Consider the following 15,372-nt stretch of genomic DNA (forward strand, 5'->3'; position numbering starts at 1 on the left):
TGATCTTTTAAACATCTTCAGCACTGAATATTTTAATCACCTTTTGTGAATGAGAAAATCCAAGCTTAGTGCTATTTGTAGCTTGCTGAGGTTATAATGGGTGGATCCAAGAACTAGCTTCAGCCCTGGCTAGTATGTTCAGTGGATTGAGTGCCAGCCCATGAACCAAAAAGTTGATGGTTCGATTCTTAGTCAAGGCACATGCCTGGGTTGTGGCCCAGGTTCCCAGTTGGGGGCATGCAAAAGGCAACCAATCATTGTATCTCTCACACATTGATGTTTCTCTCTCTTTCTCCCTCCCTTACCATCTCTTTAGAGATAAAATCTTTAAAAAAAAAAACAAAAATAGCTTCAAAGGCCAGGCCCTTCTCCCTGCACTGTGCTGTCTCACAGGATATAGGTTATAGGAACCCTCAAGATTATAACTGGCTTTACCTTTATTCCCCCTTGCTCAGTTTTCCAATGCAGTTTCCTATTCCAGGGACATCCAGGGTTAGTCAATATTTGGGGTAAAAAACCTTTGAAATGTTTCAGGGTGTGTTCTAAAGAACTATTTCTTGTGATTGTCATACCCAGAAATATCCCAGTGAGGTATTCTGTGCCTGCCCTTTTTTGCAGATGCTGAACTGAAGAATAAAAATTTGGAGTAGCCTTGCAGCATCAACTGAAAAGCAAAGAATAATTGATATTACTTTCTATGGCATTGAGTTACTTTCAAAATAGCTTTATAAAAATTCAGTTTTTTTTCTTTTTACCAACACATTTACTTCTTTGTGCCACCAGCACACTGAACAGCCACTAGTTTCAGAAATAGACTATGAATAAATGTAATCCATTTAAATGGTTTGTATTGAATTTTTAAAGCATCAGATATTATCTTTGGTTTGAAATCAAGGCAGTCTACAGTTCTTTATCCAATTACATATATCCACATAGCCTTATCCTCAACATTGCATGTTACCCCTGAGCAGTATTGTGAAAAATATCCTTTTATACAATGTGAGTAGGCAAAAAATAATAGAGACCAGAACTTTTGCTACATGACTAAATGAAGTAATCACAAATCTAATAAGCCTTTATCCAACTAGGTTTTATCTTGGGAGATGAGCATCAGATAATCTGCATAGGCTAATACACAACTTATCTGGAATACAAAGAGAAAATTGGAACAAATAGCAACTATTTTATTAGGTACCAGGAAGTCCTTTGATGCAATGAGTGGGCTATTTGTATTATGTGTGTGCTAGGTAAACTTGGCTTTGGGGACAAATATAACAGCACAATTTATTTTCAACCCATTTATATGGTTCAAATCAGTGGTTTATAGTCTCCCTTTCCTTGCCTTATTGCTGCATTGTGCAGGGAAATAAAGATGATGCCCATTACTGATGCTACTCTCAGGCTGACAGTGGAGCTATAATATTCTCCAGGTCCTGTGGGTATCTGAAGGATATTCGAATGAAAGTTCATAAGTTAATTAATATCTGCTGATAATGTACTACTTGTTCTGAAAGCCCTAATAGCATCTGTCCTGAAAACATTAAAAAGAATGTCATAGTTTGAAATGGCTTCTGGCTGCAAAGTCTGGGAGTGAATCAAATAAAATTTTTACAAATTAATTAATTTTCATATTCTAGGAGTAAATACTCAGAAAAGGAATTGCTGGATTATATAGTAATTATATTTTTAATTTTTTAAAGAAACTTCATACTGTTTTCCATAGTGGCTGCACCAGTTTACACCTGAAATTTATATTTATTAACCAGTTACCTCAAAATTTAATAAAAACAAAGAAATACTATGTTGATAGAATAGTTTCTGTTATTGTACTTACTGTGTGACATTTAAAATAAAATGGAAAAGAATTGATTTGGGATTCTCATTAGGAAATGCTTAAACAATAGATTTAAAAATATTTAAATTAGCCTGTAATTCAGTGCTAAGTTTTTTAAAAAAATAGATTTGACTGAATTTAGGGAAAAAGAAAGCCTGGTAACATTTACCTGTTTAAAATTTAATTAACTCAATCAAATATTAACTCCATACCTTTCTGTAACTTTTCATAAATGAAGGAAGTCATTTCCTCAGTCATGTGAGACCATACAGTCACGTTGAAATTGCAAAAGCATATGCTACCTTAGGAAAAGGACTGTTTGCCTCACTGGAAGCTATATGATGGAATATGTCATGACTCAATTAAACTTTCTATGGCTTGTCAGAAAGAATTTTCTGCTGCGTATTGCTGTGGAAGAGCCTATTACACACAAATAACTATACAACCTAACAATCAACAAAGACCAAAAACATATAGCCTATTGAAAAATAAGAAATAAGACTATGATACCCAGCTATTTCCTAGTTCTTAAAAAGAAGTAGGAATAAAATTGTAGATATTAACAAGAATGAACAAAATTAAGAGAGATTAGCATCCGCAACAGGAGAAAAGAGGGACTGGGCTTGTTTCAGTTTATAATTATTAAGTGAGAGAGAGATTCCTCATTTACTCACCTAGACAAGGTGTTAACAGTCTTTCCAAATGGTGAACCTTTCTCCCCTTGTATCACAGTAATCATGGGCATAGAGTTGGAGGAAGGAGAGGACCTAGAACTTGTGCTGACTCATGAATTGTTAGCAGGGAAGGATTATTGTCAGTTTGTAGCTCATAGCTGCCAACTGTTAAGGAAAGTGGGGCATGATGGTGGCAACTAGCCTGGTGCAACTGGAAATTGTTTTATGTGATGTGTGATATTTTTAGCCATGAATAGCCATAGCTAGCCAACATAACTAGCTATGCCACATTACCACATTGATAGACATCCCTCTTCAACATAAAAAAAGACTTAAGTGTCTTAGGTTATAACAAGTGTGTTTAATAAATTCAACACACATACACAGCCTACCTATGCTCTTCATTAAAAATGATTGCTTTTTTCATATATTCTAGTATAGATCATCTTTGTTAAATTTTCCTTATTAAGCTATTGCTATGCCCATAAATGCATTATTTTTAGTGATTTACTTAACCTGACCACATAGAGTTAACTAACTCAACAGCTTCTTTTCTGTCCCACAGTATTGAATTGACTGAGGCAACCTGATACAGTTTCAGAACAGGTGATTTTTTGAACCAAGGGAATGATTCAGAAGAGCTTTAAGTTCAGAAGAGGATCTGGAACATCACTCTGGGGTAGGATTTAGACTGAGTCAGTCAAACATGTTTCGGAAATGAAGGACACTATGATACGCCTGAAGAGTTTAGGATATGTAGGAAGCATATTACAACTCCCAACAAAGTTTATATGTTCATCTACCTGGTCATACCTCCTATAGTCATCGAGGATGTTAGCATCTAGCTCATATCTTCTCCATTGTAAAAATTGCTGGCAGGTGGAGACAGTTGGAGGCAGACCTTGGGGTTCCTAAAGACTTTTGCTGTCCTTCCCCTGGGCCTGGTGCTGGTAAAAGTGAGCCTCGGTGTCCAGCTTGATCCTTCCTGCACACACCCAGGCCCAGCAGAGGCAGCCATAAAATATGAATTGCCCTGTAGCTCCAAACACATTTCCCAGGGCCAGTCACAGGCAGCATCTTGCATTGCAGTGCACCAGAGTCCCTCCAAAGAGACCCCAGAACAAACACACCCAATGGCCAGCTTCAGACAACATCAGAGGAGGATGCAATTAGCTTCATAAGCAGCACATCCAAAGGAAGATCTCAGCAGACACGAGACCCTGTTGAGGTGAATTCTGCTTCATGTGGTCAGCAACTGCACAGCAGACCATACTCTGTGGTCAGAGTTGATACTCAACGGTCAGCCAGCCTGAGGGTTGACCCCATGCATGAACAGCAAGACTCAATTACAACAGGAGGGCCCACATAACCCAAAAGACACCCTGGAGCACCTAGCTCAGGTGATCAAGGAGGTTGTGCTACTGCTTCCCACAGGACACCTACTACATAAGGCCACCCAACCAAGATTGGGAGTCACAACAAATCTATCTAATACATAGAAGCAAACATAAGAGGAAGCCAAAAATGAGATAGAGACATCCCCCAAATGAAAGAAAAGGAGGAGTTCCCAGAAAAAAGAGCTAAATGAAATGGAGGTAGACAATTTATCAGATATTGAGTGAAAAAAAATGGTTATAAGGATGCTCAAGGAACTAGTAAGCGCAACAACATGAAAAAGGACATAGAAACCACAAAAAAGAACCAGTCAGAAATGAAGAATACAATATCTGAAATGAAGATTACACTGAAAGGAATAAACAGGTTGGATAAAGCCATGGATCAGATCAGTGACTTGGAAGACAAAGTAGAAGAAAACACATAAACACAAGCAAAAATGAAAAAAAGAATTAAAAAAATGAGAATAGTTTAAGGCATCTTTGGGAAAACATGCAGTGTAACAGCACCTGCACCTTAGGGCTACCAGAAGGAGAATAGAGAGAGCAAGGGATTGAGAACCTATTTGAAGAAATAATGGGTGAAAAAATTCCTAACCTGGCAAAAGAAAAGGACACGCAAGTCTAGGAAGCACAGAGCATCCTCAACAAGATGAAAACAAAGAGGCCCACAACAACGCATCATGATTAAAACAGCAAAGGTTAACAACAAACAGAAAGCAACAAGAGAAAGACATTTACCTGCAAGGGAGGTCCCATAGGATTGTCAGCTGATTTCTCAACAGAAACATTTCAGGCCAGAAGGGATTGGCATGAAATATTTAAAGTGATGAAAAACAAGAACCTTCAACCAAGACCACTTTACCCAGCAAGGCTATCATTTAACATTAAAGGAGAAATAAAGAACTTCCCAGCACAAAAAGAAAGCTAAAAAAGTTTATTACTACCAACCCAGTATTACAAGAAATGTTAAAGGGTCTTCTTTAAGAAAAAGAAGAAAAGAGAATATTCACTCAGCCAATTCTTTTAACATATATAGAAGAACATAGTGACAATAAATATATACCTTTTAATAATAACTTTAAATGTAAATGGCTTAAATGTTCCAATCAAAAGACATAGGGTAGCTGAATGGAAAAGAAAACAAGACCCATATATAAGCTGTCTATGAGAGACCCAACTTATTATAAGACACACACAGACTGAAAGTAAAAGGATGGAAAAGGGTATCATGCAAATGGAAACAAACACACACACAAAAGCTAGGAGACCAGTACTTAGACAAAATAGAGTTTTAAACAAAAACTATAATAAAATATAAAAAAGGACACTACATAATGATAGAGGGATCAAATCAGCAAGAGGATAAAATTCTTGTAAACATTTATACACTCAACATAGACATACCTACATATTAAAAGCAAATCTTGATGGGCATAAAGGGAGAGATTGACAGTAATATGGTCATAGTAGGGGGTTTTAACACGCCGTTGACATTAGTGGGAAGATCTTTGAGATGAAATCAACAAGGAAATAGCAGCCTTAAATGGCACTCTTGAGAAACAAGTACAAAATTAGAAGCACTGATATCAAACTATACAAGGCCATAGAAATCAAAACAGCACAGTGCTGGCATAATAAAACCAATGTAGATCAATGGACAGAATAGAGAGTGTAGAGGACCCAGAAATAAACCCACACCTTTCTCATCAATTATTATTTGTTAAGACAGGATCATACAATGGGGTAAAGTTATTCAATAAATGGTGTTGGGAAAATTGGACAGATACATGCAAAAAAGTAAAACTAGACCACCTTTTTACACCACACCCAAGAATAAACTCAAAATAGGTTAAAGTCATGCCATGACTGGGTCATGCATGTCATGCTGACATGGCATAGCTAAATTGGTTTGGGTGTTGTCCCAACACACCAAGCTTTAAGGTTTGATCTCCAGTCAGGGCACATGTAAGAAGCAACCAATGAATGCATAAATGGATAGAACAGCAAATCGACATCTCTCTCTCGAGCTCTCTCTCTCCTCCCCTACTCCTCAAACATTAAATTTTAAAAAATGGATTACAATCTTAAATGTTAGTCTTGAAACCATAAAACTCCTAGAAGAAAATATAGGCAGTAAAGTCCCAGACATTAAAAAAAATTTTACTTAGTTTTTAGAGAGGGAGAGAAACACTTATGTGTGAGAAAAACATTTATCAATTGTCTCTTACATGCCCCCAACTGGGGACCTGGCCCATAACCCTGGCATGTTCCCTGACTGAGAATCAATCCAGTGACCTTTCAGTTCCCAGGCCAGCATTCAATCCACTGAGCTACACCAGCTAGGGCTGAGATATTTTTATACCAACATTTTTTTATGATAGTTCTCCTCTGGCAAAGCAACAAAATAAAAAATAAATAAGTGGGGTTACATAAAACTAAAGCATTTTTGCACAGCAAAGGAAACCATCAACAAAATGAAAAGACAACCCACTGAATGGAAGAACACATTTGCCAATAATACATCTGATAAGGGATTAATGTACAAAATTTGTAAAGAACTATACAACTGAACACCAAGAAAATGAACAATTTAATTTAAAAATGGGCAAAGGACCTGAATGGACACTTCTCCAAAGAGGGTACACAGGTGGCCAAAGATATATGAAAAGATGCTCAATGTCACTAATCATCAGAGAAATGCAAATTAAAATCACAATGAATCTTGGCCATGTGACTCAGTTGGTTGGAGATTGTCTCAAACACCCAAAAGTAGCTATCCCGGTCAGGGTATATACCTAGATGCCGGGTTTATCCCTATTTGGGGTGTGTACGAGAAGCAACCAGGAGGCAACCGATTAATGTTTCTCCCACAATGAAATGAGGGGGTTACACACAAAAAACCAGAATTTTCTTCTGGAAGGCAAGCCCCTTGTAGTACAGGCTTCCCCCAATAGGTCAGTGTTCTAGAAATCCATCTGGATTAGTGCACCAACTGGCATTGTTGTGAAAGGCTACATTAGGCTTCAGTGAATTTTTTTGAAGACTCAATGCTTTGCTCATTCCATGATGGGTGATTTACAAGCACACTTGCTCATACTGTGCAGAGTGTTTTTGAGCAAAAACAACATGACCCCCATGCCCAACTTTCACTATTCACCTGATCTCTCCCCGAGTGACTTTTTTTTGTTTCCCCAGATGAAAAATGTACTCAAAGGGCAAAATTTTGCTGATGTGGAAGAGGTGAAATAAAAGGGCAGAAGCACTAAAAGACATCAAAATAAATGAGTTCAAAAACTTTTAAGTGCCCTGGCTGGCATAGCTCAGTGGATTGAGCTCGGGCTGCGAACCAAAGTATCGCAGGTTCGATTCCCAGTCAGGGCACATGCCTGGGTTGCAGGCCATGGCCCCCAGCAACCGCACATTGATGTTTCTCTCTCTCTCTTTCTCCCCCTCTTCTCTCTCTAAAAATAAATAAACAAAATCTAAAAAAAAAAAAATGGTCTTCTTTAAAAAAAAAAAAACCTTTTAAGCAGTGGAAAAAATGTTGCAATAGGTGTATTGCATGAAATTGAGAATACTTTGAAGGTGACTGAAGTGACATGTATGAATTAGTACACAATTTTTTATAAATAAATTCTCAGGTTTGGGGGGTCCTCTCTTGTAACCCCCTCTCTCTCCTCCCCCCTTTATTCTCTCTAAATTCAATCAACATACCTTCAGGTGAGGATTAAAAAAACACAGTAAGATATCACCTCACACCTGTCAGAACCTCTATCATTAATAAATCACCAGATAACAAGTGTTGGCAAGGGTGTGGAAAAAAGAAATCCTCATGCACAGTTGGTGGGAATGCAGATTGGTGCAGCCATTGGAGAAAGCAGTACACAGTTACCTCAAAAATTTAAAAATGGAACGGCTTTATGATCTAGTGATTCCACTCCTGGGAATATATCTGGAGAAACCTGAAACACTAATTAGAAAGAATATAAACACCCCTGTGTTCATTGCAGTGCTATTTACAATAGAGACTTCAAAGCAGCCCAGGTGTCCACCAGTAGATAAGTGGGTAAAAGAAAAAGCTGTACATTTGCACAGCAGAATACTACTTGACTGTAAAAAAAAAAAAGGAAAGGAAGGAAGGGAGGGAGGGAGGGAGGAAGGAAGGAAGGAAGGAAGGAAGGAAGGAAGGAAGGAAGGAAGGAAGGAAGGAAGGAAGGAAAGAAGGAAGGAAAAGAAAGAAAAAAAGGAATTCTTACCCCTTGGGACAGCATGGATGGACCCAGAGAGTATTATGCTAAGTGAAATAAGCCAGTCAGGATACAACAAATACCATATGACTTTACTTATATATGGAATCTAATAAACAAAATAAGCTAACAAAATTGAAACAGACTCATAGATACAAAGAACAGGCTGACAGCCGTTATAGGGGAAGGAAGTGGGGGACTAGGTGAAAAAGGTGAAGGGAGTAAGGAAAAAAACCTCGTAGACACAGACAACAGTGTGATTACCGGAGGAAAAAGGAGTAGAGGGAAGTAGAAGAGGGTAAAAGGGGGAATAAATGGTGATGGGAGGAGATTTGGTTTGGGGTGGTGAGTACACAATACAGTACATGGGTGATGTATTATAGAATTGTACATTTGAAAACTGTTTAATTTTATTAACCAATGTCACCCCAATAAATTTCATAGCAAAAAAGAGAAATTTAATAACAAACAAACAGAAAGTGTCCCAATTTATTGGTTTGGATACCATTTAAATAACTTGCCTCATTTCTCACTCTATAATTAGGTAGAGTTCTACCAGAGGATGTGGTGATATTTTTTTCTAAATGTTCTAGATATTTAAAGGAATAGTTTTTCATTTCTTATACTGCTATGTGAAAACAATATAGGTATATTTTAAGCTCAATACTTAGTTTTTTCATAGTGAATTGAAAAAACAGTCAAATCATTTTCAAAACTTGTGCATTGGGCTGAGAGCTGTAAATTAAATAGAGAATCCACTATATTATGGGCATGCTTAGTCATGCATACAGTGTGGGAAAATTTCAAAATGAAAGAGGCTTAATAATAAGGTTGGAATGCCAGGGGATAAATACATAATTGTCTTCTGGAGGAAACTTCAAACCTACAAGGAATATCCAAGGGCAGAACAGCAGACGAGAATGTCTTAAAATAGAAAAAAAATATTGTACCTCAGCACATCAAGGAGAGTAAAAAATAGGTTATTAAAGTAGCACTTGCAGAAACTACAGAAAACTCTTATTCTGTGTAAACTTACTAGTTACTCTGGAGTTTTTCCTTTATCTCCTTTTGAAATGTGAAAATTAATGTGATTTGGAAGTACTTCTATCTTTAACTTGATCTGTGAGATGAAGTGGACTTTTTAAACGTTGCTTGTGTAATTTTTAAAGTAAAATAGATTATTTTAAAGAAAGGGGAACATATTGTGAGCTGCATTGTAGGCATTGTTTTAAGTGTGTATGTACTTGTTATTTTATTTAATCCAATCTCTTCTTTTTTCCTTAAAGTTCTCCAACTATAACTGAGATTGAGGTAAAGGGCTAATTCTGTTTACAAAAGTCAAGAAGGGCCCTGACTGGCGTAGCTCAGTGGATTGAGCATGGGCTGCGAACCAAAGCATCACAGGTTCGATTCCCAGTCAGGGCACATGCCTGGGTTGCAGGCCAGGTCCCCAGGGGGGACATGTGAGAGGCAACCACACATTGATGTTTCTCTCTCTCCCTTCCCCTCCTTCCCGTCTCTAAAAATAAAAATAAATAAAATATTTTTAAAAAGTCAAGAAGGAGAATAGACAGTAGTGGGGAACAAGGGAGATCTGAGTGGAGCTGATGAATGGAACAGGAGAGTCTGCGTGGGCACTGGGGCTGACCAGAGAAGCAGGCGAAGGGCCTAGCTGGAGAGGACAGCTGCCCGGCTAGTTCATATTCTTGGCAATTAACATTTATTCTGCTAAACTGGCATTCCTGTGCATCCAGCATGCCAGCAAGCCTGGTTTCATCTGTTTGTTTTATTGTAGAAAACCAGTCTTCATTTCCAAGCAAGGTGCTTTTCCCTCTTACATATTTCACACTCTGGTAACATAGGTAACCCTTATAAGAAGCATACTTGCTCTGAAGCCAGTGTTTTTTTTTTTAAAAAGATTTTATTTATTCATTTTTAGAGAGAGGAGAAAGGAGGGCAAAAGAAAGGGAGATAAACATTGACATGTGAGAGAAACATCAGTTGCCCCTCACGCATGCCCCAACTGGGGACGGGTCTGCGACCCTAGCAGTGTGCCCTGACCGGGAATTGAACTGGTGACTTTTCACTTTGTGGGATAACACCCAACCAACTAAGCCACACCAGTCTGTGCAGCCTCAGTGTTTTATCAGTTATTTATTTTAAAATAGAACAGTATATAACACATAGACACAGACAACAGCATGGTGTTAGCCAGAGGGAAAGGAGGGCGGGGGTAGGTGGTAGTGAGTAAAGGCGGGAAAATGGGAAGGTAAAGAGGCTTTGCTTGGGGTGGAGGGCACACAATGCAGTGTGCAGATGGTGTTTTGTTGAGCTGTACACTTGAAACCTGTATGGCTTTGTGAAACAATGTCACCCCAATAAAGTCAATTAAATAAAGAAAAAATAGAACAATATAATAAAGTTCTGTATATATATATAGTTTTATACAACTCTAAAGCCTAGAGAACCTTATAAGGTTTTTAAAAGTTGAAAAATAAAGTAGAAATAAGTAGCATTAATTTAGTATCTCAAACAATGCTGTTCTGTTGAAATCCAGGCCTGGTACTTATTATTAAGACATGCGTCAGCTACCATGCATGATATAATCTCTCACTTCTTTCAACAAGTTTCTCTAATTGCACTGTAGAAGAAAAACCCTTCATTTTTGTCCTGTCCTATTTTGTCTCTAAAGTGTGATTAATACAGAATATATATATTAAGAACATTTGGTAGTTTAAATTATGATGTCGCAGATATTAAAATAGTACTCCTTGATTTTAACTAGATGACAACAGAAACATCTAAAGGGCTGGAATATTACTGTAACCACTTAGAAGATGCAGTGCATGCCTACATTTTCTAAAAATATATAGAATAGCTTCAAATGGAATATAAAATTACCCAATTTCTCATAGGGAGCTCAGTTAACTGAGAATTACTGAGAACCCTCAAGTCCATGAGCTTCAGTCTGAGAAGCACTTCCTGTGGTCTTTATTGACACTCCTGAATAGGAAAATGGGGAGTTTTCTCTACAAGTGTGTCTCAGAAGGTTTGCCTGGAGAAAGAAAAGCACAAGAAAACCACAATTTAAATAAAAGGATGGAACATCTTTGGTGCACAACCTGCGCAGCCTTTCCTCACAAATCTCTAGACCAGGGATATTTTTTCCTTACTTATGGAAAGGTTGGTCATGTAATTTATCATCCAACCAGGATATTTTTGAGAGTGGAAGGGCAAGCTATTAATAATGGACAATCTGTTGTCTCTCTAAATGTGCATGGGGCAGAGTGAGGGGGGCACTTATTCATTTCAACAGATCAAATAGGTCTCGTACTTCATGGGAAGGGCTGTGTCCTCCAAACACTTTCCAGAAGCCCTCCCTCATTGCACAAATGAGGTGGTCTCCCATCTCAGCACAAGTAAAAGCCTCTACAATTACAGAATGACTTCTTTTCCACTTCTCTGCCTGAAATCTGGAGCATGAGGGTCTCCTTTTAATCAACAACTCAAATGCTACTCTCCAAACGCTCTCTAATGTCTTCAAACTCATGTTACTTTTTTATGGAGCTTTGACAAAAAGATCCCAGCTCATATCATTGATAGTCAAGATGAATAGTCTAAGCTAAGGCAGTTGCTTTCAAACTTGTAAAACAATGTGAATCACATTTGTAAAATGAGATACATATGTAGACCCATAGAAATAAAAGTTTTATTTTTATTCCACCATATCCTTAAACTTGAGATGTACCCTGCCCATATATACATATAATTTAAAAAAAAAACTGGTTGCAACTTACTCAGGTGATTTCATCACCCACTAGTGGCTCGTGGTCTTCAGTTTGAAAACACTGCTAACAAGGCATTCCCTTCCTATTTATCTCCCTTCATGTACCCGATCCTCCACCTGGCTTTTATCCTCCTGTTTTGATAGAATCGTCACATTGTGGAAGATGTACTGGCTAAGGGTATATGCTCCCAAGTTAAACAGCTGAGTGTGCCATGTTAGACAAGTTGCTTAACCTCTTAGTATCTTAGTTTTCTCATTAGTAAAATTAGGATAATATAATGATAATATAGTATATATAAAATATAGGTTTTTATTACAGCTAAATGAGATAATATTTTTAAGTACTTAGAACATTGCTTAGCATATAATAAGGGGAAAATGATCAAAGTTATTACTAGTACCATCTAAAATTTTAGAAGCAAATATACAATTAGTTAAGGATTCTTTATTACCTAGTGTTAAAGAACCAGTGAAGTCCCACAAACATAGTCTCATCTGAAGTTAGCATATGTTAATGTGTCTCTGAATGTTATTTTATAAACATCCCTTTGTCAGATGAATTAACAGATGAATGTTTTGTCTTGGAATCTTGAGGCTAGGTAATTCCACCCTACCTCTTACTTCTTTGTCATATTTAGGTGTGAGTTTATTTTTCCACTAGTATGCAATAAACTTGAGGGTCAGGGGCTGTCTTATTAAATTTTTAATTTCCCCAGCACTTTATTCAATGTTTTCCTATAGTAGGTGTTTCATAAATCTTTAATGAAATAAATTAATTAAACAGATTCTTTTCAATGTCAATAGAGTAAAAACAATCTCAATAGAAAGAAGTCTATCTCAGTAAGAATCCCCACAGAGTTTGATGAAAGCACAGAAGGAATTTGATATCCAGATATCTCATTAGCTGAGGCCATGAGCCTGAAGGAGAAGGCTCAACTTTCCTAGCAGCTGTATTTAGGAACATGGGCATTGTTAGTAAATCTGGATATAAAATCATTTCTCTGTGTCACTTGGGCAAGTTATGTAACCCCATTAAGTGTCAGATCCTTTACCTCTACAATAAGAACAATTAAAAGATCATGAATTTAAAGTGCTGAGCACAATGTCATCGATATAGAATGCAGATGTATTAGGTTTTCTTTAACTGTGTTACAAATTACTACAGATTTAACGGCTTAGAAGAACAAAACATTATTTTCACACAATTTTTATGAGTCAAGAGTCCAGCACATTTTCAGTGGGCCCTCTGCATACGGTTTCAAAAGGCTAAAATGAAGGTGCAAGTGATATGCCCTCATCTGGAGATTTGATCAGGGAGAGGTGTATCTCCAAGCTCCCTTAGGTTTTGGTGCAGTGCTTATACTCGCTGTCGGCTAGAACCACTGCAACTAGAAGTCACTGGCAGATACTTGTCTATGGGCCCCTCCATAGGCCTTCTCACTTTATGAAATTCTTAATCTCTTCCTTCAGGAAAGCCTCCCAGCCCCTGTAAGTGCTCACAAGGTTAGGTCAGACCCACCTAAGCATAATTTCCCTTTTGATGAACTCAGAGTCAAGTATCAGTAAACCAATTGTGGGAGGACTAGGCTATCATAGTCACAGGTCTGGCTCACTCCTTAGAAAGGAGATTATGTAAGGGTGTGGATCACAGGAGGTAGGAATCTTAGAATTCTGCCTAACACAGAAGTAATTTCATTTTTTTGAATTCTTATTTGTTCATTCTGTTCTGGTTGAATGTTTATTTCTTCCTTCTGCTCCAAATCATTGATTTGAGTCCTGGTTTCCTTCCCTTCACTGTTGGTTCCTTGTACATTTTTCTTTATTTCACTTTGCATAGACTTCACTTTTTCCTTTATTTTGCGACCATGCTCAACCATTTCTGTCAGCATCCTCATTACCAGTGTTTTGAACTCTGCATCTGATAGGTTGGCTATCTCTTTGTCACTTAGTTGTTTTTCTGGAATTTTGATCTCTTCTTTCATTAGGGCCATATTTCTTTGTCTTGGCACAGCTGTTGGCAAGGAGTGGAGCATTAGGGCTCCAGGGTGGGGCAACCCACTTTGCTGTGTTGTGGCCCTGTCTATGGGGGAGGGGTCAGAGAGGGAACAATGCCACTTGCTGGGCTCTCACCTGCTTTTAGTCACTTCCCCCACTACCCACAAGCAAATTGGGCCCTTCTGGTGCTGATTCCCGGGTAAGTGGGCTTGTATATGTTCTAGGACCCTGTGGGTCTCTCCAATGGACTCTCTTGTGAGACTGGGAATTTTTCCTGCCACCCTAACACCCACAGGATTTTACAGCCAGGGGTTTTGAGTCTTTGTTTCCCCATCCTGGAACTCTGGACTGCACAGTCTGTCTAGCTCCGCAGTTTGTTCCTCCTGGTTTATCTGCACGCAAATGCAGGACTGCCAGCTGCAGCCTCACCTGCCAGGTCCTGTAGCTGCCACCTTGTCACACATAGTCTCTGCCCTGGGTGCCCATCTCCACTCCTCCTACCAACCTGGATAAATGTTTCTTCTTTAATTCCTTGGATGTCAGACTTCCATATAGTTCAATTTTTCTGGCAGTTCTGATTTTTTTGTTGTTTTTAAATTTGTTTTGTCCTTTTGGTCGTGCAAAGAGACAAAGTGTATCCTCCTATGCCTAAGATGAGGAGAGACTTAGAAACCTCTGGGACAATTTTAAATGTTCTAACATTTGAATCATAAGACTGCCAGAAGGAGAAGAGGAAAAGTAAGAAATTGAAAACTTATTTGAAAAAAATAATCAAAGAAAACTTCCCCAATCTGGCAAAGGAAATAAATTTCCAGAAGTCCCGGAAGCTCAGAGAGTCCCAAAGAATATGAAACTAAGGAAGCACACACCAACACACATCATAATTACATTACCCAAAATTAAAGATAAGGACAGAATCTGAAAAGTAGCATGAGAAAAGGAGAGAGATACCTACAAAGGAGTGCCCATAAGACTATTACTTGATTTCTTAAGAGAAACCTTACAGGCAAGAAGGGGCTGGAAAGAAGTATTCAGAGTCATGAAAGGCAAGGACCTACATCCAAGATCACTCTATCCAGTAAAGCTATCATTTGGAATGGAGGGGCAGATAAAGTGCTTCCCAGATATGTTAAAGGAATTCATCATCACCAAGCCTTTATTCTATGAAATGTTAAAGGGACTTACCTAAGAAAAAGAAGAAAATCAAAACTATGAACAGTAAAATGACAACAAACTCACATCTATCAACAACTGAACCTAAAAAACATAAACAGAAACAAAAACAAATTAAGCAAACAACTAGAACAGGAACAGAACCACAGAAATGGAGATCATTAGAAGGATTACCAGCAGGGAGGGGGATTTGGGAGAATGGTGGGGGGAGGTACAGGGAACAAGAAGCATAAATGGTAGACACAAAATAGACAGGAGGAGGTTA

Source organism: Phyllostomus discolor, chromosome 2, assembly GCF_004126475.2.
Source record: "Phyllostomus discolor isolate MPI-MPIP mPhyDis1 chromosome 2, mPhyDis1.pri.v3, whole genome shotgun sequence".
Taxonomy (NCBI): domain Eukaryota; kingdom Metazoa; phylum Chordata; class Mammalia; order Chiroptera; family Phyllostomidae; genus Phyllostomus; species Phyllostomus discolor.